This window comes from Salvelinus namaycush, chromosome 31 (genome assembly GCF_016432855.1).
Source record: "Salvelinus namaycush isolate Seneca chromosome 31, SaNama_1.0, whole genome shotgun sequence".
Taxonomy (NCBI): domain Eukaryota; kingdom Metazoa; phylum Chordata; class Actinopteri; order Salmoniformes; family Salmonidae; genus Salvelinus; species Salvelinus namaycush.
Genome location: NC_052337.1, coordinates 46524070 through 46551181, shown reverse-complemented (window position 1 = coordinate 46551181; position 27112 = coordinate 46524070).

Genomic DNA, 27112 nt, shown 5'->3' with positions numbered 1-27112 from the left:
TCACAAAAGCTCTTCAGTCTTTCTACTCTGATGGTGAAAATATGAAAATATCTTTGTGAGCAGGTACTCAACATCAAGGGGAATCTGGCCGTGTTCTGGCCGTGTTATGAATGATGTGGGCAGGACAACCTAAGCCAATCACCTCCCGCTGCAGACATTTTTAACTTTGGTATGGACATTGACCCTCCCCAGCTTATTCAGTCCTCCAAAGTTGGTATTTGTGTTGTCGGCAGAGAATGCCACGACTTTGTTTTGCAGGTTACATTTTTGGATGACCACCAGGACCTCAGCTGCAATCTCCTCTGCTGTTTCTCCTTTCAATTCAACAAAATCAAGCAGTTTTGTTTCCACAGATGTGTTGCCACCATATATCTGACTACAATTGTGTCGCATAGTGTGGTATGCAAAGACACCCTCCTGCACAGCTAAACCATATTCTTCTTGGGAAGGCTCTACCTTCTTGAAGAATGTGGTGACAGAGGGCATATCAACACGGGCAATCAGAGGCTTTATGCTTTTTTGTCTGTTGATGTTCTACCACTGCCGTTCTTCCCCCGCTGCCATTTGAAAAAGCGGAATTACAAAGGGTGCAGTTAACCATTCTATCGTCTTGACCTGAGCGTATAAATGGAAATTCTCTCATGTTGTCTAAAAAAAGGGCATTTCTGTTTCTAGGGAAGAACCATTGTACCTCCTCTGTTTGCTCTTCTTCACTCTCCTTGTGTCACTCTTCTTACTCAACTTTTTCTTCTCCTCCAATCGTCTTCCTGATCTTTCCACCTCACTCTTCCACACTCCTCGCTTCACTCTTTTTACTCCCTTAATTTTTCCTTCTTCTCCAATCTTTAATAATAAATAGTACACTATTAGATCAAATACTTTGGTTAACAGATTCCCATTGCTTGCCTCATTTTGTATTTTATCTCAAAAACATTGTTTGGAATAATAAATTGGCAGGCTCTGTAATCATATCTTTACCTTTCCTCCTCTATCTCACTCTTCTTCCTATTCAGTCTTCCTCCTCTCCTTCCTCTCCACTCTCTAACAGAAAACATTATGCTAATGTTATCCATGAACATTTCTAAATATATTTTCACACTACTTATAATGCCAAACCATTAAAATTGTAATCTACAAATAAATATTCTCATTGTGCATTCATTTATTATAATCATATTTTCAAAATAGCCCGTCCACTGCATGTTTACATGTGAATGTTTTTTAACCTAGCTACCATGACAGTAGCTGGCTAACCTAGCTAGATACCTTAGTCGACATAGCTAATGTTAGCTAGCATAACCTATTTAAAACCATATAACGCAGAGCATTTAACTATAAAATAAGTTGTGAAAGAACATCATTAGCTAGTATCTCAAACGAGTGTAACTTACCTGACTTGAACTTACCTGGCTTGAAAAGACGTTTGTGGTGATGTTATGGATTCACTTGACACTTGCTAGCTTCTGGCTGAGTTTTCCACAGCAGTTTTCTCTAAAACTAGCGCGAGCAAGTAGTTAGAAGAAGTAGAAGAGTGAATGAAGCTGAAATAGCGAGCGGCCCCCTCTGCTGGACAACACAAGCACAACAAGATTGAGACGTCAACCGGTAGACTCTGCTGCCCGGTCTTTCTTGCCACGTAAAATATTATTTCACGTTGCAGTCTGTTTTTAACGCACAGTTAAAAACAGGGACATTTCCGGGGACAGGCCACTAAATACAGGGACTGTCCCCGGAAAACGGGGACGTCTGGTCACCCTACTCATTGTTATTTGCCGAATGTGTTTGCCATTTGTGTTTTATGCTAGCTGAAGTTCCCTCTTTGAAGTTGGTAGCTAACTTGGAAATGCATCTTCTTTAGTAGTGTTATTTATATCCCGTCAACTACTCATCATTCATCCATACTGTGTGTTCCATGATTGCAGGTAATTTATGACAAATGTATAAAGTATATGTTTTGTAAATTTTGAAGCACCAGCTAGCAGCGTATTAGCATGGTTTTGTTAGCTTAGGAAAATATGTTACATTCTAGGTGTGTTATATTTCTTCGCCACAAGAGGGTGACGTTGAGTAATTTCAGGTTCATTTGATATATTTTGAGTACTAAAATGGATGATAGTTTATTCTGATGTTGTGAATATGAAACACATGGAAACAATATATTTGTGTTATAGTGAATTGAGAATTATTAGAAGTTGTTTAATCCACTATACGATCACAATGACTTTGATAGACATTTCAATTGTTCTTTTGTTAGTATATTATACAGTAGATCTATGGAGAATTGCTGTCGGAGTGCTATTTATATCCCGTCGACTACTCATCATTCATCCATACTGTGTGTCCCATAATTGCAGCTTGGAAATAAATGAACTATCCATCCATTACTCCTTCCTGTGTTGACTCACTGACTTGAGGGATGGGACCAGGAACATTGGCACATGTACCAAGTACAACAAACTAGGGCAAGAAAAAACCTGATTTAGCTATATTGCCAGCCCCTCATCTTCTCCTCAACCAAACACAAAGACACTGTGATCATTTATAGAACAGCATTCAAAGGTATGAATATTTACTTTCATATGAAAAGCTTCAATGGATATTATACAGTTCTGAGAAGGGAATCTGCACCACTTCATACACCTGTGTGCGCTCTCTCTCTCTCACACTCTCTCTTCATCTGTCTCGCTCCCCACTCCTCCCTATCTCTCTCTGACCCCACTCTGCCTCTTACCCCCCACCACCACCCTTTCTGTCTCTCTCGCCTCTCGTCCCCCTCCGTATCACTCCCGGCCTCCACCTGCTACAATAACAGTGATGAAGCACCTACAACACCTGCACAACCTTACCTCAGACCAGCCCAGTCCATGGCTAAAGGCCAGCTATTGCGCAATCTCTGTTTTGCAATTCTTTTTGATGTAAAAATATCAAAGTTCTGCAGGGAGTTGTGGGTTGAAATTGCCTTGCGTAAAGGCTGGTAGGATGATTTATTTTCTCTCAGTTGGCTGCTCATTCATAATATCTTCCCTTTTCCTATGAACATAATGTAGGCTTATTTTAATGCAACTGTATAATAAAATGCATACTACAATCAAATGAATTAAATTACATAGCCCATAGTAGCGTAATCTGATGTGTGTGTGAAAACAGCGAACAGGAAACATTCCCATTAAATTCTAGCCAGGGTTTTATCTAACATTAGGATGATAACATCCCAAACAGAGTCAAATCATGTTTTTCATTAAAAAAAAATATATCCTAACATTAACATTAACTAAAATGTGCAACACCACATAACATTCCCCTAAGGTTCTTAAGTTTCCAGGTAATGTAAAAACATTTGTTCTGGGAACCTTCTTGCAACATCAGGCACATGTTGTAAAAAAAAAACATTGTATAATCCTTAGCACAACTGGACAGTTGATGTCTTACAATAACTTTTGGGGCAAGCTAATGAATGTTCAGAGAACCAATTTTGGTTTTCTGGGAGTACAGTGTAGTCTATGCAGTGTCTACTCTGGTCTATTCTAGATATGTAGATGCTGGTCTGGTTCAATGTAGATCAATATGATGGGCGGTCTTGGACCTAGGAGGCATAATAATACGTGATTTAGTGTTAGATACGTGAGAGACATACAGCCCACATGAGACCAGACTAACTGATCAATAGTGTCTTAGGCTTCGTCCAAAATAGCTTCCTATACCCGATGGCCCTGGTCCCTATGGAACCTGGTCAAAATGAATGCACTATAAAGGGAATAGGATGCCAGTTGAGACCTACCTTTAGTGTTTCTCAAAGCAGCATGGAGTGCTGCCTCATCAGTAAGTGTTGTATCATTATGCTCCTAGTTTTGTTTGACAGACTACCAATTAGACTGCACATTTGGGTTGCAGGGAAACAACAGTGGACTAGAACTAAATTAGCTACATTTATGAACAACAGAGTGCGAATGAATGCCACAAGACCATTGTGTCTGTTGTCGTGTTGTTTTTGGAGAGAAAACACGGGAAGAACAAAAAGAGACTGTGATATGATGACTGGGGCTTTCTAGATCTTCGAATACAAACTTGATTACATTGATGTATAAGGATTAAAATATGATGAATACAATTAAACTTATTGATCTTACTTATTGTGGCCCAACATATCGTGAATATTAAATGGCCATTGACATTCTATGCAGTTTGTTTCCTGTTAACGTATGTGACATCTAGAAAAACATACTTTGAATCAAATCAATCTGACAATGACAAGGTAATAAAATTATTTTCTTGACAGAAATTTTCACAGAAATGTTGTTAGAAATTCCTATTGTTAGAAATAACAATTTTTCTGTATTAAGTGGAGTTCTGTAATCAGTGCCAGGACATTGCTGTAGGTGAGTGTGTTAATATATTCCTCAGAATTTTGTCTTGTTTATCCTTTTTGCCTGAAATGTATAATCAAGTCTGAACTGAGAGGGGCTATGATGGGCACTGTGTGGTAATGAAAGGAAGCTGCGGGAAAGATCCATGTGCGTCCCAAATGACAACCTATTCCCTATATCGTGCTATATAGGGTGCAATTTGGAATGTACTCCGTGCTTTTGGAATATTCAACCTTGCAGCACTGCTGAAACAGCACAGAGGACTACCGGGGAGGCTGAGACAAGACCTGTCCTTAACCAATCAGGCTGGGGGAGATGGGGGAAGCTGGGGGGAGTGTGTCCTTAACCAATAGGTAGGCTCATTCTGTGAAGGGGGCGGCTGGGGTTTACGGGGAGAGGAGGACAGGACCATGTCCTCAACCAATGGGGAGGCTAGGATTTTTGGGGGGGCTGGAGAGACAGCAGGACAGGTCGTGTCCTTAACCAACGGCACAGTTATGCAAAAGCCCCCATCGGCTGGCCAGCTGACCCTCTCCACGCCACTTCTCACACACAGACACACATGCTTACACACACATGCACAAACACACACACACCACTCTTTCGACCCATGGAAACACCACATGAACATCCTTTTCCCTGAAAAGTAACTTAGCTCCACTTCACCCCTCCAAAACTCTCTCTAGGCTGGCTACTGTCTGGTCTTCAGATCATACAGGATTAACATGGATTGTCCCAACTGTCCCTCATATATCTGGCTTGCCATAGGCGATTTGACTTTTTGATCCACATAACCAACTCAACAGTTAGATACTGTACCTTTCATGCATGTCTCTGCCACTCTGGCCTTGTCCTCATGCTGTAAATGAGTTGTTTTGTCTGGTTTTATACTTTAATACTTGGCCTCCTGAACAAGATGATATTTAAATGTCATGCTCGTTTTAAGCTTTGAATTCCACCTGTATTTGAGCATCCCTATGTCTGATTTGATAATGATCTTTGTTTGGTTGGATTCAAAAAAGTGTGAAATCACTGACTGATTTTGTTGTTCTTATCAAGAAATACAAACGCTGAACATTCAGTACATTCTATGATTGACTCCAGTTTCCCACAGCGTTTAGCCATTATTCAAGACAATGTAAAGTTTGTATGAGGCTAGCACTGCACCTAAACAAGTCTAAGCACAAAATAGTGTCATCTTTATTGAGAGTAGATGATTTGTCATCAATTTATAACCGTAGTTAAAGTTCAACAGCAATTAAAGTAGTTTGTTAAAGTTCAATACATCCCTATTAAGACTGGTTAAAAAAGGCAATATTTATTTTCATTAGCAACAGTGAGACAGACTTTTGGTACTGGTGTCTTGTGACTTGACTTTCATTAGTCTGATGACTGTTATTTATTTTTTCCACTAACTGTGTTTAATTGTTACCTGATTAAATTAATCATGTAACAATTAACTCAATAGGAATTTGGGGCACCACAGAAGAAGTTGTTTAACGAGTTATCATCTCCCGAATTAAACTCTAGAAGATATATAAGTTAAAGTATTCATAAGTCACTTATTAATCATTGCCTCATATCAGTCTCATTCTGAACAGTCTTAACCTTCTTGGTTTCGCAAGAACCCCAGCCTTGCTGATTATTCAGTACTACGCAAATTGGTTTAATCATTTATTTACTAAATAACTAAATAATAACACAGAATACACATACACACTTACATGAGACAAAAGTCCCTAGTGGACTGACAAGATATGAAGGCTTGTTACAACATATCGTTAGAGGGGAGAGAGGCAGAGAGACAGACAAAGGGAAAGAGACACTTATCGTACATTTGGAAACTACGCTCACAGTAACCATTTACTTTGCACACTAACCACCGCTCGTTGGGAGTAAGAAATTAATGTATTTACGTGTTTGAATGCCGTCATTCATGATCTATCTCTGTTTCTCTCTCTCTAACGTAAACATGGGCACCCTCATAGATATTATCCTGACCAACTTGCCCTCTAAATACACCTCTGCTGTTTTCAATCAGGATCTCAGCGATCACTGGCTTATTGCCTGCATCCGTAATGGGTCCGCGGTCAAATGACCACCCCTCATCACTGTCAAACGCTCCCTAAAACACTTCTGCGAACAGGCCTTTCTAATCGACCTGGTCCGGGTATCCTGGGAGGATATTAACCTCATTCCGTCAGTAGAGGATGCCTGGTTATTCTTTAACCTTTCTCGCCCAGGGGTTCCGCTAGCGGAACACCCACAACATTCCGCTGAAAAGGCAGCGTGCGAAATTCAAAAATATTTTTTTGAAATATGTAACTTTCACACATTAACAAGTCCAATACAGCAAATGAAAGATAAACATATTGTTAATCTACCCATCGTGTCCGATTTTTAAAATGTTTTACAGCGAAAACACAACATATATTTATGTTAGATCACCACCAAATCCAAAAAACACACAGACATTTTTCCCAGCCAAAGATAGTCACACAAAAGCAGAAATAGAGATAAAATTAATCACTAACCTTTGATAATCTTCATCAGATGACACTCATAGGACATCATGTTACACAATACATTTATGTTTTGTTCGATAATGTGCATATTTATATCCACAAATCTCGGTTTACATTGGCGCCATGTTCAGAAATGCCTCCAAAATATCCGGAGTAATTACAGAGAGCCACGTCAAATAACAGAAATACTCATCATAAACTTTGATGAAAGATACATGTTTTACATATAATTAAAAAGATACACTTGTTCTTAACCTCTAACACCTCCCAAACCCGGATCTGGGATCCCCCCCATCAAAAACGCTGACTAGCATAGCCTAGCCTAAAGCCACAGGGATATCATATAATAAAATGTTCATGAAATCACAAGTCCAAGACACCAGATGAAAGATACACTTCTTGTGAATCCAGCCATCATTTCTGATTTTTAAAATGTTTTACAGGGAAGACACAATATGTAAATCTATTAGCTAACCACGTTAGCAAAAGACACCACTTTCTTACTCCACCATTTTTTTACTCCATCAGTAGCTATCACAAATTCGACCAAATAAAGATATAAATAGCCACTAACCAAGAAACAACTTCATCAGATGACAGTCTGATAACATATTTATTGTATAGCATATGTTTTGTTAGAAAAATGTGCATATTTCAGGTATAAATCATAGTTTACCATTGCAGCCACCATCACAAATCTCACCAAAGCGACTAGAATAACTACAGAGAGCAACGTGTATTACCTACTTACTCATCATAAAACATTTCTTAAAAATACACAGCGTACAGCAATTGAAAGACACAGATCTTGTGAATCCAGACAATATTTCAGATTTTCTAAGTGTTTTACAGCGAAAACACAATATAGCGTTATATTAGCTTACCACAATAGCATACATCACAACAGCATTGATTCAAGGCAAAAATAGCGATAACGTATAAACCACCAAAATATATTAATTTTTTCACTAACCTTCTCAGAATTCTTCAGATGACAGTCCTATAACATCATATTACACAATGCATATAGAGTTTGTTCGAAAATGTGCATATTTAGCGGCACAAATCGTGGTTATACAATGTGATTAGTGGCCAAAAATTCAAGCAATCTGTCCGGCGCCATCTTGGAGAGGCACCTATTCTAATCGAAAACTATTCATAAACTTGACTAAAAAATACAAGTTGGACAGCAAATGAAAGATAAATTAGTTCTTAATGCAATCGCTGGGTTACATTTTTTAAATTAACCTTACTGCGCAATACAGCGTGCGCCAAAGCGAGACCGCACCATAATTCATGGCGGAAATATTATTTGACATTTGTCAACATAAGTACGAATTAACAGCATAAAGACTGCTTACTATTAGCTGAGCTTCCATCAGAATCTTGGGCAAGGTGTCCTTTCTCCAGAACAATCGTCTTTGGGTTGAAAGATGTTGTCACGTTCCTGACCTGTTTTCTGTTAATTTTATATGTGTTTAGTTGGTCAGGGCGTGAGTTGGGGTGGGCATTCTATGTTTTGTGTTTCTATGTTTAGGTCAGGTGTAATTAGCCTTATATGGTTCTCAATCAGGGACAGGTGTTTGACGTTTCCTCTGATTGAGAACCGTATAAAGGTAGGCTGTTCACACTGTTTGTTTGTGGGTGATTGTCTTCCGTGTCCATTTATGTTACCACACGGGACTGTTTCGGTTTGTTCGTTCGTTTGATGTAGTCTGTTCCTGTTCGTGAGTTCTTCGTGTATTTATGTAAGTTCCATGTTCAGGTCTGTCTACGTCGTTTTGTTATTTTGTAGTTTGTTGAAGTGTTTTCGGTTTTTCGTCTTTACTTTAATAAACTTAATTATGTCAAAATTCCACGCTGCGCTTTGGTCCAATCCCTACTCCTCCTCTTTGTCTGACAGCCAATCAGTACTCAATTCTTGCTCGTACAATATGCATATTATTATTACTATTGGATAGAAAACACTCTCTAGTTTCTAAAACCGTTTAAATTATATCTGTGAGTAAAACAGAACTCATTTTGCAGCAAACGTCCTGACAGGAAGTGGAAAATCTGAAATCGATGCTCTGTTCTAGGGCCTGCCTATAAAGGTCCTTGATATTTATTAGAATACATGCACTTCATACGTCTTCCACTAGATGTCGACAGGCAGTGAGAGAAGAAATGGAGTGTGTAACTTGATCTGGGGTCGAATAAAAGCTCTCGCCATGACGTGTCACCAGTTTCCTGTTTTCTGGAGAGCGCGTGAAGGGACCTGGTTTTGCCTTCTGATAAGCTGTCGTTATAGACGACTAATATCTCCGGCTTTGATTTTATTTGATACATGTGACAATATCATCGTAAAGTATGTTTTTTCAATATAGTTTTATTAGATTATTGAAATTTATTCGGGACGTTAGGCGTGTTGCGTTGTGTGCCTTTGTTCAGGAAGGAGAGCTTCGGGCTACTTTGCTAGCTTTCCGTGCTAATTGACTGGAGAAGAGGACATTCTAAATCCAAACAACGATTGTTCCCGACAAAGGACCCCTTGTACAACATTCTGATGAAAGATCATCAAAAGTAGGACCCATTTTATGATGCTATTTCATATATCTGTCGAACATGTGAAATAGTCGTTTGCGCCCAGATTTTGGGTACTCTCTCGCTATACCTAAGCTGGATGTCGTAATGAAGTTATTTTTAGAATTCTAACACGGCGATTGCATTAAGAACTAGTGTATTTATCATTTCCTATACAACATGTATTTTTTAGTAACGTTTATGTATAGTTATTTGGTCAGAATAGTTGAGTGCCATAAAAATATCCGCACATTCTGGGAAAAAGATGCTACGTTAGCACAATGTATAACCACTGATTTCAGCTCTAAATATGCACATTTTCGAACAAAACATAAGTGTATGTATAACCTGATGTTATAGGACTGTCATCTGATGAAGCTTATCAAGGTTAGTCAAAAATTGTATATCTTTTGCTGGTTTATTCGCTATCGCTAACGTGCCTATTGCTATCGCTAACGTGCCTTGATGAATGAATGCGGTAGTGTGGTAGGCTATTGTAGTAAGCTAATATAATGCTATATTGTGTTTTCGCTGTAAAACACTTAAAAAATCGGAAATATTGGCTGGATTCACAAGATGTTTGTCTTTAATTTGCTATACACCATCGATTTTTCAGAAATGTTTTATGATGAGTATTTAGGTATTTGACGTTGGTGTCTGTAATTACTCTGGCTGCTTCGGTCCTATTTGTGACGGTAGCTGTGAGGTTAGCTGTAATGTAAAACTGATTTATACCTCAAATATGCACATTTTTCGAACAAAACATAGATTTATTGTATAACATGTTATAAGACTGTCATCTGATGAAGTTGTTTCTTGGTTAGTTTGGTTGGTTCTTGGTTAGTTAGGTTGGCTTTGTGCATGCTACCTGTGCTGTGAAAAATGTCTGTCCTTTTTTGTATTTGGTGGTGAGCTAACATAAATATATGTGGTGTTTTCGCTGTAAAACATTTAAAAAATCGGACATGTTGGCTGGATTCACAAGATGTTTATCTTTCATATGCTGTATTGGACTTGTTAATGTGTGAAAGTTAAATATTTCAAAAAAATATATTTTGAATTTCGCGCCCTGCACTTGAAGTGGCTGTTGTCATATTGTGCCCGGCTTCGGGCTTGCAGCCAGAAGAAGTTAATAATGTTTACATATTTTGCATTACTCATCTCATATGTATATAATGTATTCTATTCAATTCTACTGTATCTTAGTCTATACCACTCTGATATTGCTCGTCCATATATTTATATATTCTTAATTCCATTCCTGTCACGCCCTGAACTTAGTTCCTTTTTTATGTCTCTATTTTGGTTTGGTCAGGGCGTGAGTTGAGGTGGGCATTCTATGTCTGGTGTTCTACGTTGTCTATTTCTTTGTGTTTGGCCGTGTGTGGTTCTCAATCAGAAGTTGCTGTCTATCGTTGTCTCTGATTGAGAACCATACTTAGGTAGCCTGTTCCCACCTGTGTTTGTGGGTAGTTGTTTTCTGTGTTGTGTGTTTTCACAATACATAACTATTTAGTTTGTTCGTTCGTGCTCTTTGTTATTTTGTTCAGTGTTCAGTTGATTTATTAAAATACATATTATGGAAACTTACCACGCTGCGTATTGGTCCGATCCTTCCTCCTCATCTTCCCAGGACGAGAATCGTTACAGAACTACCCACCAAAAGAGGACCAAGCAGCGTGGAATGGACTCCTGGACATGGGAGGAAATCTTGGACGGCAAGGGACCCTGGGCACAGCCGGGAGAGTATCGCCGTCCGAAAGAGGAGCTGGAGGCAGCTAGAGCGGAGCGGAGACACTACGAGGAGTTGGCTCGAGGTAACGTGCACGAGAGGCAGCCCCAGAATTTTTTGGGGGGGTCACACGGGGAGATTGCCGGAGTCGGGGAGGAGGCCTGAGCCAACTCCCCAGGCTTACCGTGGCGAGAGAGTGACCGGGCAGGCACCGTGTTATGCGGTGAAGCGCACGGTGTTCCCAGTGCGCACGCATAGCCCGGTGCGCTACAACGCAGCTCCTCGCATCGGCCGGGAAAGAGTGGGCATCAAGCCAGGAGGGATGATGCCGGCTCAGCGCATCTGGCCTCCAGTGCATCTCCTCAGCCCGGGTTATACTGCACCAGCCCTACGCACGGTGTCCCCGGTTTGCCAGCACAGCCCAGTGCGGCCTGTTCCAACTCCCCGCACTTGCCGGGCTACAGGGGGTATCCAGCCAGGAGGAGTTGTCCTAGCTCTGCCCTCGAGACCGCCAGTGCGCCTCCACGGCCCAGTGTATCCAGTGCCTCGGCTAAGGAGGAGGCCTCCTGCATGTCTCCCCAGCCTGGTGAGTCCTGTGCCTATGCTAAGCCCTAACCCTCCTGCATGTCTCCCCAGCCTGGTGAGTCCTGTGCCTGCTGCCAGAGATTTACATTACATTTACATTTACGTCATTTAGCAGACGCTCTTATCCAGAGCGACTTACAGTAGAGTGCATACATTTTATTACATTTACATACTGAGACAAGGATATCCCTACCGGCCAAACCCTCCCTAACCCGGACGACGCTATGCCAATTGTGCGTCGCCCCATGTACCTCCCGGTTGCGGCCGGCTGCGACAGAGCCTGGGCGTGAACCCAGAGACTCTGGTGGCGCAGCTAGCACTGCGATGCAGTGCCCTAGACCACTGCGCCACCCGGGAGGCCAGAGCAAGGCCTCCTGTGTGTCTCTCCACTCCAGTGATGATCCATGGCAAGAAGCCTTCAGTGGTGATCCATGGCACGAAGCCTCCAGTGATGATCCATGGCACGAAGCCTCCAGTGATGACCCATGGCACGAAGCCTCCAGTGATGATCCATGGCACGAAGCCTCCAGTGATGATCCATGGCACGAAGCCTCCAGTGATGATCCATGGAACGAAGCCTCCAGTGAGGATCCATGGCACGAGGCCTCCAGTGAGGAGTTATGGCATGAGGCCTCCAGCGACGCCCTCCTGTCCGGAGCCGCCAGAGTCGCCCTCCTGTCCGGAGCCGCCAGAGTCGGCCTCCTGTCCGGAGCCGCCAGAGTCGCCCTCCTGTCCGGAGCCGCCAGAGTCGCCCTCCTGTCCGGGGCCTGCTGCGAGGGTCCTCAGTCCAGGGTCGGCGACAAGGGTCCCCACTCTAGAGGCGCCACCTAAGTGGGCCAAGCCAGAGGTGGAGCGGGGTCTACGTCCCGCACCAGAGCCGCCACCGCGGTGAAATGCCCACCCAGACCCTCCCATATAGGTTCAGGTTTTGCGGCCGGAGTCCGCACCTTTGGGGGGGTACTGTCACGCCCTGACCTTAGTTCCTTTTTTATGTCTCTATTTTTGTTTGGTCAGGGCGTGAGTTGGGGTGTGCATTCTATGTCTGGTGTTCTATGTTGTCTATTTCTTTGTGTTTGGCCGTGTGTGGTTCTCAATCAGAGACAGCTGTCTATCGTTGTCACTGATTGAGAACCATACTTAGGTAGCCTGTTCCCACCTGTGTTTGTGGGTAGTTGTTTTCTGTGTTGTGTGTTTTCACCATACATAACTGTTTCGTTTATTCGTTCGTGCTCTTTGTTATTTTGTTCAATGTTCAGTTGATTTATTAAAATACATATTATGGACACTTACCACGCTGCGTATTGGTCCGATTCTTCCTCCTCATCTTCCCAGGACGAGAATCGTTACAATTCCTTTACTTAGATTTGTGTGTATTGGGTATATGTTGTGAAATTGTTAAATATTACTTGTTAGATATTACTGCACTGTCGGATCGAGAAACACAAGCATTTTGCTACACCTGCAATAACATCTGCTAATAACGTGTACGTGACCAATCACATTTTATTTTATTTTTGACATGCTTTGGACCAGCTCGGCATTGGGAAGATGGTGAGGATCGTGATTGATTGACAGGAGGTTTCAGGTCAGGTTGAGAACTCCAGTATCTAAGTGCCAGGTTGGCATTAACCCTGCAGGATCTAAGTGTGCGTCTGAATTGGCACCCTATTCCCTTTTGATCAGGACCTTATGGGCCACTTGGCAGCCCTGCTTAGACAGCTAGACCAGGGGCAGGGCCAGGTGTGGGCTTGATACACCATTGACAGCCTTGCGCCGTCTAATTTGAGATTTGGCTAGCTTGCTAGGCGTAGTAATCTCTGCGAATCGAGGATCGGTAGGATAGTCAGTTTTACGAGGGCATGTTTGGCAACGTGAGTGAAGGAGGCTTTGTTACGAAATAGGAAGCCGATTCTAGAGTTAAAGTGAGTTGTTTCATTTATTAAAGTGTCCAGTCATGATGAGCTTGTGTTTCTTTTTTCTTTTTTTATAATTGAAAAACTATTATTTTCCTTCCCACAGATGTAAAAACAATCCAGCTACAGTAATTGCTGGTACATAAAATAACTTGGAATTGAAAGAATAAATCTGACAGTCCTGTGCCTTCGTTTCAGACCAGACCACCTGTGCTTGGCTTGTGATGACAAAACACCTTAATTACAACAAGATTGGGGATGAAGGAAGCAGGGAGGTTGGTAGTATTGTAATTGGATTGGTGATTTTAGTCGCTAGCCAGCTCAGACTCCCTAGATACCGTCTATCCCAGGGCCAGCGTGGATCTGAGACAATGGCGGGCATGGAACCAACCAGGGATTGTTCAATCACTGGTCTGGAACCAGGGATAGCTCTAGAATGTTGTATAGAATCTAGAATCACAGCCATCAATCATCGGTCTGGAACCAGGCAACGTTATGGAATCTGGATTCTCAGCCATAATCACTGGTCTCCACACTTGAGACCCCCTATGTTGTGGGATATGGAACAGATTGGCTCCTCTACCTGAATAGATGCTGAAGCAACTAGCCATATGTTGAATGACTTGCAGAATGAGAAAACGGGGGCCATTTTGTAGCTAAGGTCTATTTGTGGCGTGGACGATAGCGGGCATTGTGAGTAATGTAATGTTTCATGTCTAGATGAAGTATGGACTGTAAAACATAGCACTCTGAATGTAACTGGAGAGATACTGTAACCCCTATGGACTGATGAGAAGCCCAGGGGAGAGAACAAGGAAAACATTCTTAACTCACAGGAAGCTGGATATTTGGGGAACCATTCTGTCGGCCTATATTCTATACTGTATCAGTTCCTATTCCTATTCCTATCATAATTCTTTATTTCATTATGTTCACTGAGCACAACCAAGCCAGAGCACTACGCCCAAAATGTTCTTGTAAACATTCTCGATTATGCTTAAACATTTTAAAACATCTAATGGGCTGTTCACTGTTTGTTACAGAACAGATCTGTCTCCATTGAAGATTGTACTGCCTTTATATATCGTCATTTTTGAATTAGCCCACAATCACTTGCAAGCAGACAGACACTGGCAGGCAGGAGCAGACAATTTACATAGCTTGGCACGAATGTGCCTTCTTAACCTGAAATTTGACTGAACATTTGACTGCAAAGCTTCAGCTACCCGCTTGCTGCAGTCGTATCTAAATGGTAAAGCAGGGATGGACTGGTCATAGGGTAATTCTGCCAAATGCCAGATGGGCTGGGCCATCTTTCGCCCAGTGGGCCTATCTAAAATGTGTTTGTTTTTTCTGTGCAAAAGGATCATTATTTGGCTAATAATGGGGTCTTTGAGTTAAAAAAACAGGTCTGTGTGGCTTCTTAACCTGTGCCTGGGCCTTGTGTGTCTGTGTCTGGGCTTGAGGAAACAAATCGGCCAGTGAGATACAAGTGCCTGGGCCGATTTATGGTCCCAGTCCGTCCCTGGAGTCAATTTAAAAGCCCTGTCAGTCTGTCAGAGTCTGGCACTATGACATTTATCAGCTACACATTTCTTTGTGTTGATAGCCTTACCCAGACACCTGACTGGCCAGACTGGGTTTTGCGCTTTGGTCAATTTCAGTATTACTTTCAGCTATACGCAACACTCCTCTCTCTCTCTCCTCATTAGCTGAAAAGCATCCCCTATTGAGGAAACAGTTGCTGTGTGTGTCTGTGTGCGTGCGTGCGTACTTGAGTGTGTGTTGGCATGCAAACGAATCCACCAAACAACCCCAGCTGACAGGAATGAAAATAAAAATGGAGAAAATCAAGGGATGTTTAAATTATGTTAACACTGGGAAGCATACATAATAATTCCCCACCACACCCGAATGCTGTTTACTATCTGAGCTAATTCCCTTCCTGGTGACACATCAGACAGTTGTTTGGGATATGTTTATATATGGTATATTTTAGCTGTACAGTGTACAATACATTTTGCTGCATATATGGTGGATATATGGTACATGGGAGAATCATTACCCTTTGAAAAATGCTCTCTGGCTCCACCAATACCAATATTCTAGCCAAAGAATGTTATGGACTCCATGTTTCCACATCAAGTATGCACTATCAAATTCATACTATCTTTTGGGCTAGCAGCATACCACCCTGCATACCACCCTGCATCCCACTGCTGGCTTGCCTCTGAAGCTTAGCAGGGTTGGTCCTCGTTGGTCCCTGGATGGGAGACCAGAAGCTGCTAGAGGTGGTGTTGGAAGGCCAATAGGATGCATTCTTTCCTCTGATCTAAAAAAAAAATATCCCAATGTCTCAGGGCAGTGATTGAGGACATTGCCCTGTGTAGGGTGTTGTCTTCTGGAGGGACATTAAACAAGTGTCCTGACTCTTTCTGGTCATTAAAGCTCCCATGGTGCTTATTGTAAGAGTAGGGGTGTTAACCCTCGTGTCCTATATAAATTCCCATACCATTATGGCCACCTAATCCATCTCCAACTTCCAATTGGTTCATTCTTTCTCCTGTAACTATTCCCCAGGTCGGTTGCAGTAAATGAGAATGTGTTCTCAGTCAATTTACCTGGTTAAATAAATGTATTCAGAAAGTATTCACTCCCCTTGACTTTTTCCACATTTGTTTAAAATTAAAATGAATGTAATTATCATTTTTTGTCAATGAAATACTCTGTAATATCAAAGTGGAAAAAAAGATAAAAAATGTATGGAAAATAAAACACTATGTCTTGATTAGATAAGTAATCAACCCTCTGAGTCAATACATGTTAGAATCCCCTTTGGCAGCGATTACAGCTGTGAGTCTGTCTGGGTAAGTCTATACGAGCTTTGCAGACCTGGATTATACAATACATTGGTTGTTGATCATTGCTAGACAGCCATTTTCATGTCTTGCCAAATATTTTCAAGTCAATTTAAGTCAAAACTGGAACTAGGCCACTGAAGAACATTCAATGTCATCTTGGTAAGCAACTCCAGTGTATATTTGGTCTTGTGTTTTGGGTAATCATCCTGTTTGTCACTCCCTGACCATAGAGAGCCCTCGGTTCTCTATGGTGTTTAGGTCAGAGCGTGACTAGGGGGGTGTTCTAGTCATTGATTTTCTATGTGGCTGGGTTGTATGGTTCCCAATTAGAGGCAGCTGGTAATTGTTGCCTATAATTGGGGATCATATTTAGGAAGCCCTTTCTCCCACCTGCTTTGTGGGATATTGTGTTTGTGTTTGTGCTTGTTGCACCACTGATGTCACACTTTCGTTGTTGGTTTATTGTTTTTTTGTTTAAAGTTTCACCGTAATAAAGAAGTGGGACTCTACACACGCTGCGCCTTGGTCCGTCCATGACAACAACCGTGACACTGTTGAAAGGAGAATTTGTCTTCCACTGTCTGTTGGAAAGCAGACTGAAACCAAGTTTTCCTCTAGGATTTTGAACGTGCTTAGCACTGTTCTGTTTCTTTTTATCCCAAAAAACTTCCTAGTCCTTGGCGATGACAAGCATACCCATAACACGCAGCCACCCCCATGCTTGAAAATATGAGGAGGTGACTTGTTTGGATCTGCCCCAAACATAACGCTTTGTATTCAGTACAAAAATAGTATTTCTTTGCTGTTTTTTTTGTAGTGTTACTGCCTTATTGCAAACAGAATGCATGTTTTGCAATATTTGTCCTTCTTTTCACTTTGTCATTTGTTAGTAATGTGGAGTAACTACAATATTGTTGATCCATCGTCAGTTATCTCCTATCACAGCCACTAAACTCTGTAACTGTTTTAAAATCTCCATTGGGAATGAGACCCTGGACTCAATTGGGCTACCCAGAATACAGAAAAATTGGTCTCATGGTGAAATCCTTGAGCGGTTTCCTTCCTTCCCGGCAACTGAGTTAGGAAGGGCACCTGTATCTTTGTAGTGACTGGATGAATTGATACACTATCCTAAGTGTAATTAATAACTGCACTATGCGCAAAGGGATATCATTACACAGGTGCACCTTGTGCTGGAAACAATATAATGCTGTCTAAAATGTGCAGTTTTGTCACACAACACAATTCCACAGATGTCTCAAGTTTTGAGGGAGTGTACAATTGGCATGCTTATTGCAGGAATGTCCACCAGAGCTGTCCACCAGACAATTAAATGTTAATTTCTCTATCATAAGCAGCCTCCAACGTCATTTTTGATAATTTGGCAGTACGTCCAACTGGCCTCACAACCGCAGACCATGTGCAACCACGCCCAGGACCTCCACATCCGGCTTCTTCACCTGTGGTATTGTCTGAGACCAGCCACCCGGACAGCTGATGAAACTGTGGGTTTGCACAACCAAAACATTTCTGAGGAGGAGGAGTGGGACAACATTCCACAGGCCACAATCAACAGCCTGATCAACTCTATGCGAAGGAGATGTGTTGCGCTGCAGGAAGCAAATGGTGGTTACACCAGATACTGACTGGTTTTCTGATCCATGCCCCTACCTTTTTTTTAAGGTATCTGTGACCAACAGATGCATATCTGTATTCCCAGTCGTGAAATCCATAGATTGGGGCCTAAATTAATTTATTTAAATTGACAGATTTCCTTATATGAACTGTAACTCAGTAAAATATTTGAAATTGTTGCATGTTGTATTTATGTTTTTAGTTCAGTGTAATTCCAATGTTTATCCAGTTTATGGATTGGTCATGAGCAGTCTTTTTCTCTTTTGGGGTCGAGTTGATTCATATCCAACAACAGAGAATGATGCTTGTTTGCTTCATCTGTATGCTCTGTTTGTTTTTCTTGTGTCTGTAATACTAGGTTGCAAGTGACTTTCACTTTCTCTCCAGCTCCAGGGCAGCAGGGTCATTTGAGTAGGCGGGATTAGTGCAAAGACACACATAGCCCAGAAGGCCAGCCCAAGGTGACTCAGGGCTAAACCCCTTTGTTTTTGTTCAAAGTGAAAACACTACACAAGAAATGGGGAGGCATACGGTCGCCGACGCCATGCGGAATCCAGATTTAATAGAAATCCCATCCAACCTTGTTTGCAAGTTTGAATACTGGAATGTGAGATGTAATCTACACCTCGATTAGGCTGATAGAAATCCTCATTATTTTGTTCAATGATTTTCAATTTGAGCTTCTGTGAGGACAGACGCTGGAGAGGAGAAGCAAGTACAGGGAGTGAACATTTAATGAAACATGGACATGAAACAGAACACAGTCAGCGTCTGAAAAGGGGAAACGTAAACGACAATAATGCTGACACGGGGAACCAACGGGGGAACAGACAGATATAGATGGGGCAATCAACAAGGTGAAGGAGTCCAGGTGAGTCCAATGAGTGCTGATGTGCGTAATGATGGTGACAGGTGTGCGTAACAAAGGACAACATGGCGCCCTCGAGCACCAGAGAGGGAGAGCGGGAGCAGGTGTGACAGTACCCCCCCCTCTAGGGGCGCCACCCGGCGTCCCACCTGGGCAAGGCTGACGGACCGGCCGAGGCATGGGCGCTGGATAAGGCGGCAGAGGTGTGAAAGCCTGACGATCCCACTGAGGTGTGGGAGCTTGACGAGCCGGCTGAGGCGTGGGAGCCCGATGAGCCGGCTGAAGCATGACATGGGATGGGTGCCTGCCGAGCCAACCGAGGCAAGAAAACCTCTCCAGCCAGCTGAGGCAATCCCCGGTTCCATCGCCAACAGCACCCGGACCCGACTTCACCAACAAAAACAAAAAACAAAAACTCCCTGATGCTTCACATATTGGTGTCAGCATTCTGTGAGAACAGACGCTAGAGACGAGAAGCAAGTACAGGGAGTGAACATTTAACCTCTTGACGCTAGGGGTCAGATTTTAATTTTAATTTTAAATAACGTTCCCAAGTTAAACGGACTAATTCTCAGGTCCAGATCGTAGAATATGCATATAATTTACAGATTAGGATAGAAAACACTCCAAAGTTTCCAAAACTGTCAAAATATTGTCTGAGTATAACAAAACTGATTCTGCAGGCGAAAACCTGAGGAAATCTAACCCGGAAGTGATATATATATTTTTTAATCTGTGTTTCCTGGCCCGTCTTTCTTCCATTTAAAGGGGTATCAACCAGATTCCTTTTCCAATGTCTTCCTCAGGCTGTGACCAGGCTTTAGACATAGTTTCAGGCTTTTATTTTGAAAAATGAGCGAGATTTTTCAAATCTAGTCAGGTGTCCTCTGATTAGTTCCTGTGCGCGAGAGGGGTAGCTCTCCATTTTCTTTCTCTCTTTTATTGAATAGGTTACGGTCCGGTTGAAATATTATCGATTATGTTTGTTAAAAACAACCTGATGATTGATTATAAAAAACATTTGACATGTTTCTACGAACATTACGGATACTTTTTGGAATTTTCGTCGAACAGAACGAGGCTTTGGTTTTCTGAACATAACGCGCAACCCAAATAGCGTTTTTTTGTTATAAAAGTAATATTTATCGAACAAAAAGAACATTTGTTGTGTAACTGGGAGTCTCGTGAGAGCAAACATCCAAAGATTATCAAAGGTAAGCGATTCATTTTATTGCTTTTCTGACTTTCGTGACCATGCTAATTTGGGGCTAGCTGTTGTAGCATTGATTGATACACTGACAAAAGCTTGGATTGCTTTCGCTGCAAAGCATATTTTCTAAATCTGACACAATAGGTGGATTAACAACAAGCTAAGCTGTGTTTTGGTATATTTCACTTGTGATTGCATGATTATAAATATTTTTAGTAATATTTTGCGCCCTGCAATTCAGCGGTTGTTTAGGAAAATTATCCCGCTAAAGGGATCCGTAGCGCAGAGAAGTTAATGAAACACGGACATGAAACAGAACACGGGCAGCGCCTGAACAGGGGGAAACGTAAACGACAATAATGCTGACACGGGGAACACACGGAGGAACAGACAGAGATAGATGGGGCAATCAACAAGGTGAAGGAGTCCAGGTGAGTCCACTGAGCGCTGATGCACGTAAAGATGGTGACAGGTGTGCGTAATGAAGGGCAGCCTGGCGCCCTCGAGCGCCAGAGAGGGAGAGCGGTAGCAGGCGTGACAGCTTTCTATATAGACTACACTTTCTCGTTCTGAACCAATGTAGTTACACCTCCGACATCGGCAAAGCATCAGCTAAGCGGGTGTCGGCATAGCAGTGCTTGATCTGATTGAATCTATGCCTTAATCTCTGTGAATGTTATGCTGGGGGCAGCAGAGGAGAAGGCAGGTGTCATCCCAAACACCCCTCGGATGGGAGAGTTGGAGGGGGTGAAGGGTGTAGCTGAGTGCATCCTAAATGGCAGGCCGACATGGGTTCTGGTCAAAAGTAGTGCACTATATAGGGACTAGGGTGCCATTGGGTCCGCAAGTCAGAGAGTGGATGGTACCACTGTCACTGACAAGGTGGACTCTCTGTGTCCCAATTGGCACCCAATTCTCTATATACTGCACTACTTTTGACAAGGAGCCTCTGGTCAAAAGTAGTGCACTGTAGGAAATAGGGCACCATTCGGGATGCCAACTCTGACTCCCTGCACGTGAAGCAGTGTACACTAATGACAGAGATGTTATCCTATTATTAACACTTTATTATTATCGATGCATCCCTGACACACACTCTGTTGGTATTGATGAGTTGTGGAAATTATACATTTGTCAACATGATAAACAACAACAACCAACTAGAGGTGAAAGAAACGCACACCTATTTAGGCGAGGTGCTGGCCAGCAGAATGGAACACTTAAAAAAAATAAAGGAGAGTCGCACACTCTAGGAGCTCAGATGCAAAAATATTTATTTCCAACGTTTCGACAGACAAGCTGTCTTATTATGGACCATTCTGTTTTGATCTAAATATGAACATAGCCCTTGTGATCATTATATGAGAAGGAGACAGTTAGGCCTGGTGTACAGTACGAGTCAAAAGTTTGGACAGACATACTTATTCAAGGGTTTTTCTTTATTTTAACTATTGTCTACATTGTAGAATAATAGTGAAGACACCAAAACTATGAAATAAACATATATGGAATCATGTAGTAACCAAAAAAGGGCAGCTTTGCAGACTCTTGGCATTCTCTCAATCAGCATCATGATGTAGTCACCTGGAATGCATTTCAATTAACAGGTGTACCTTGTTAAAAGTTAATTTGTTGAATTTCTTTCATCTTAATGTGTTTGAGACAATCCGTTGTGTTGTGACAAGGTAGGGGTGGTATACAGAAGATAGCCCTATTTGGTAAAATACCAAGACCATATTATTGGAAGAACAGCTAAAATAAGCAGGGAGAAATGACAGTCCATCATTACTTTAAGACATGAAGATCAGTCAATCCGGAAATTTTCAAGAACTTTAAAAGTTTCTTCAAGTGCAGTCGCAAAAACCATCAAGCGTTATGATGAAACTGGCTCTCATGAGGACCGCCACAGGAAAGGAAGACCCAGAGTTACCTCTGCTGCAGAGTATTTTTTTTAAATGTTTTCATTTCACCTTTATTTAACCAGGTAGGCCAGTTGAAAACAAGTTTTAATTTACAACTGCGACCTGGCCAAGATAAAGCAAAGCAGTGCGACACAAACAACACAGAGTTACACATGGAATAAACAAACATACAGTCAATAACAAAATAGAAAAGTATATATACTGTACAGTGTGTGCAAATGAGGTAAGATAAGGGAGGTAAGGTAATAAATAGGCAATAGCGGCAAATTAATTACCATTTAGCAATTAAACACTGGAGTGATAGATGTGCAGAAGATGAATGTGCAAGTATAGATACTGGGGTGCAAAGGAGCAAAAAAATAAACAACAGTATGGGGATGAGGTAGATTGGATGGGCTATTTACAGATGGGCTATGTATAGGTGAAGTGATCTGAGACCTGCTCTGACAGCTGGTGTATAAAGTTAGAGAGGGAGATATGAGTCTCCAGCTGCAGGGATTTTTGCAATTTGTTCCAGCAGAGAACTGGAAGGAAAGGCGGCCAAAGGAGGAATTGGCTTTGGGGGTGACCAGTGAAATATACCTGCTGGAGCGCGTGCTACGGGTGGGTGCTGCTATGGTGACCAGTGAGCTGAGATAAGGCGGGGCTTTACCTAGCAAAGACTTAAAGATGACCTGGAGCCAGTGGGTTTGGCGACGAATATGAAGCGAGGGCCAGCCAACAAGAGCATACAGGTCGCAGTGGTGGGTAGTATATGGGGCTTTGGTGACAAAACGGATGGCACTGTGATAGACTGCATCCAATTTGCTGAGTAGAGTGTTAGAGGCTATTTTCTAAATGACATCGGCGAAGTCAAGGATCGGTAGGATAGTCGGTTTTACAAGGGTATGTTTGGCAGCATGAGTGAAGGATGCTTTGTTGCGATATAGGAAGCCAGAAGGTGGTCTATAGCATGCAGCAACGGTGAGAGACTTGTTTCTGGAAAGGTGGATTTTTAAAAGTAGAAGCTCAAATTTTTGGGGCACAGACATGGATAGTATGACAGAACTCTGCAGGCTATCTCTGCAGTAGATTGCAACTCCACCCCCTTTGGCAGTTCTATCTTGTCGGAAAATGTTATAGTTAGGGATGGAAATTTCAGGGGTTTTGGTGGCCTTCCTAAGACAGGATTCAGACACAGCTAGGAGATCCGGGATTGCAGAGTGTGCTAAAGCAGTGAATTAAACAAATGTTAACATGCATGAAACCAAGGCTTTACGGTTACAGAAGTCAACAAATGAGAGGGTCTGGGGAATGGGAGTGGAGCTAGGCACTGCAGGGCCTGGATTAACCTCTACATCACCAAAGGAACAGAGGAGGAGTATGATAAGGGTACGGCTAAAGGCTAAAGGCTATAAGAACTGGTCGTCTAGTACGTTCGGAACAGAGTGTCAAGGTCATCGTAAGGAGGAGACCAAGGCGCAGCGTGATAAGAGTACATAACTCTTTTAATGAACGAAGAATACTTAACAAACTTACAAAACAACAAAACGAACCGTGAAGCAATATGTCTAGTGCAAAACAGGCAATTAAACATAGAATAACAACCCACAAAATCAAAATGGAAAATGGCAACCTAAATAGGATCCCCAATCAGAGACAACGATAAACAGCTGCCTCTGATTGGGAACCAATTCAGGCCACCAGAGACCTACATATACCTAGGCTACAAAAACCCCATAGATATTCAAAAACCCTAGACAGGACAAAACACCTAGACAATACAAAAACTAAACCAACCACCCTTGTCACACCCCGACCTAACCAAAATAATAAAGAAAACAAAGATAACTAAGGTCAGGGCGTGACACAGAGTGTAAAAGGAGAAGGTTTCTGGGCACGGAAGAATAGATTCAAGGCATAATGTACAGACAAGGGTATGGTAGGATGTGAATACAGTGGAAGTAAACCTAGGCATTGAGTGACGATGAGAGAGGTATTGTCTCTAGAGACACCATTTAATTAAACCAGGTGATGTCACCGTATGTGTGGGAGGTGGAACAAAAGGGTTAGCTAAGGCATATTGAGCAGGGCTGGAGGCTCTACAGTGAAATAAGACAATAATCACAAACCAAAACAGCAATGGACAAGGCATATTGACATTAGGGAGAGGCATGCATAGCCGAGTGATCATGGGGTCTAGTGAGTAGCTAGGCGAGCTGGAGACACGGCGATTCAGACAGCTAGCGGGCCGGGGTTGGCAGGCTAGCAGATGGGCATTCAGGGGACGTCGTGACGGAAGAGTCAGTTGTAGCCCCCTCGGGCGGTTACGTCAGCAGACCAGTCGTGAAGGATCGGTGGGGCTCCGTATCGGCAGTAAAAGGGGTCCAGGCCAATTGGCAAAATAGGTATTGTAGCCCAAGGAGTGGCTGATGGACCTCTTCAGCTAGCTGGGAGATGGGCCTAGCATAGGCTAGCTCCAGGCTAAATGGTGCTTGCTTTAGGACAGAGATGTTAGCCAGGAGTAGCCACTCAGATAGCAGCTAGCTAGCTGCGATGATCCAGGTGAAAAGGTTCAGAGCTTACAGTGGGGAAAAAGAGTCCAGTAATGCTCTAGATAAAATTGCGCTGTGCAGATTGGCAGTAGTTGTCCGGGCTAAAGGTTAGCTGATGACCGCTAGCAGTGGCTAGCTGACTACTATCTTGTTCCGGTTCTAAAGTAAAGAAAATAGCAGATCCATACCACATTGGGTGAGGCGGGTTGCAGGAGAGAATGTTGGAGTTGAGGATTAAAAAATATTTTTAAAATATATACGAAATACAGTGGGGAGAACAAGTATTTGACACACTGCCGATTTTGCAGGTTTTCCTACTTACAAAGCATGTAGAGGTCTGTAATTTTTTTATCATAGGTACACTTCAACTGTGAGAGACGGAATCTAAAACAAAAATCCAGAAAATCACATTGTATGATTTTTAAGTAATTCATTTGCATTTTATTGCATGACATAAGTATTTGATCACCTACCAACCAGTAAGAATTCCAGCTCTCACAGACCTGTTAGTTTTTCTTTAAGAATCCCTCCTGTTCTCCACTCATTACCTGTATTAACTGCACCTGTTTGAACTCGTTACCTGTATAAAAGACACCTGTCCACACACTCAATCAAACAGACTCCAACCTCTCCACAATGGCCAAGACCAGAGAGATGTGTAAGGACATCAGGGATAAAATTGTAGACCTGCACAAGGCTAGGATGGGCTACAGGACAATAGGCAAGCAGCTTGGTGAGAAGGCAACAACTGTTGGCGCAATTATTAGAAAATGGAAGAAGTTGAAGATGACAGTCAATCACCCTCGGTCTGGGGCTCCATGCAAGATATCACCTCGTGGGGCATCAATGATCATGAGGAAGGTGAGGGATCAGCCCAGAACTACACGGCAGGACCTGGTCAATGACCTGAAGAGAGCTGGGACCACAGTCTCAAAGAAAACCATTAGTAACACACTACGCCGTCATGGATTAAAATCCTGCAGCGCACACAAGGTCCCCCTGCTCAAGCCAGCGCATGTCCAGGCCCATCTGAAGTTTGCCAATGACCATCTGGATGATCCAGAGGAGGGATGGGAGAAGGTCATGTGGTCTGATGAGACAAAAATAGAGCTTTTTGGTCTAAACTCCATTCGCCGTGTTTGGAGGAAGAAGAAGGATGAGTACAACCCCAAGAACACCATCCCAACCGTGAAGCATGGAGGTGGAAACATCATTCTTTGGGGATGCTTTTCTGCAAAGGGGACAGGACGACTGCACCGTATTGAGGGGAGGATGGATGGGGCCATGTATCGCGAGATCTTGGCCAGCAACTTCCTTCCCTCAGTAAGAGCATTGAAGATGGGTCGTGGCTGGGTCTTCCAGCATGACAACAACCCGAAACACACAGCCAGGGCAACTAAGGAGTGGCTCCGTAAGAAGCATCTCAAGGTCCTGGAGTGGCCTAGCCAGTCTCCAGACCTGAACCCAATAGAGAATCTTTGGAGGGAGCTGAAAGTCCGTATTGCCCAGCGACAGCCCCGAAACCTGAAGGATCTGGAGAAGGTCTGTATGGAGGAGTGGGCCAAAATCCCTGCTGCAGTGTGTGCAAACCTGGTCAAGAACTACAGGAAACGTATGATCTCTGTAATTGCAAACAAAGGTTTCTGTACCAAATATTAAGTTCTGCTTTTCTGATGTATCAAATACTTATGTCATGCAATAAAATGCAAATGAATTACTTAAAAATCATACAATGTGATTTTCTGGATTTTTGGATTCTCTGGATTTTTGGATTCCATCTCTCACAGTTGAAGTGTACCTATGATAAAAAAATTACAGACCTCTACATGCTTTGTAAGTAGGAAAACCTGCAAAATCGGCAGTGTATCAAGTACTTGTTCTCCCCAATGTATATGCGAAGAAAATGCGAAGAAAAAAGATACGGGACACGACAAGACAAAGACACCTGACTGCTACACCATCTTGGATATGGATAAGGATAAGATCATTTGCGTTACAAGGCTCAGAAATCTGTAATTAACTGCACCTCAGATTGCACCTCACAGAGTTCAAGTAACAAACACATCTTAACATCAACTGTTCAGAGGAGACTGTGTGAACCAGGCCTTCATTGTCGAATTGCTGCAAAGAAACCTTTACTAAAGGACACAAATAATAAGAGAGACTTGCTTGGGCCAAGAAACATGAGCAATGGACATTAGATCAGCGGAAATCAGTCCTTTGGTCTGATGAGTCCAAATTTGAGATTTTTGGTTCCAACCGCTGTGTCTTTGAGAGATGCAGAGTAGGTAAATGGATGATCTCTGCATGTGTGGTTCCCAACATGAAGCATGGAGTAGGAGGTGTGATGGTGTGGTGGTGCTTTGCTGGTGACACTGTCTGTGATTTATTTAGAATTCAA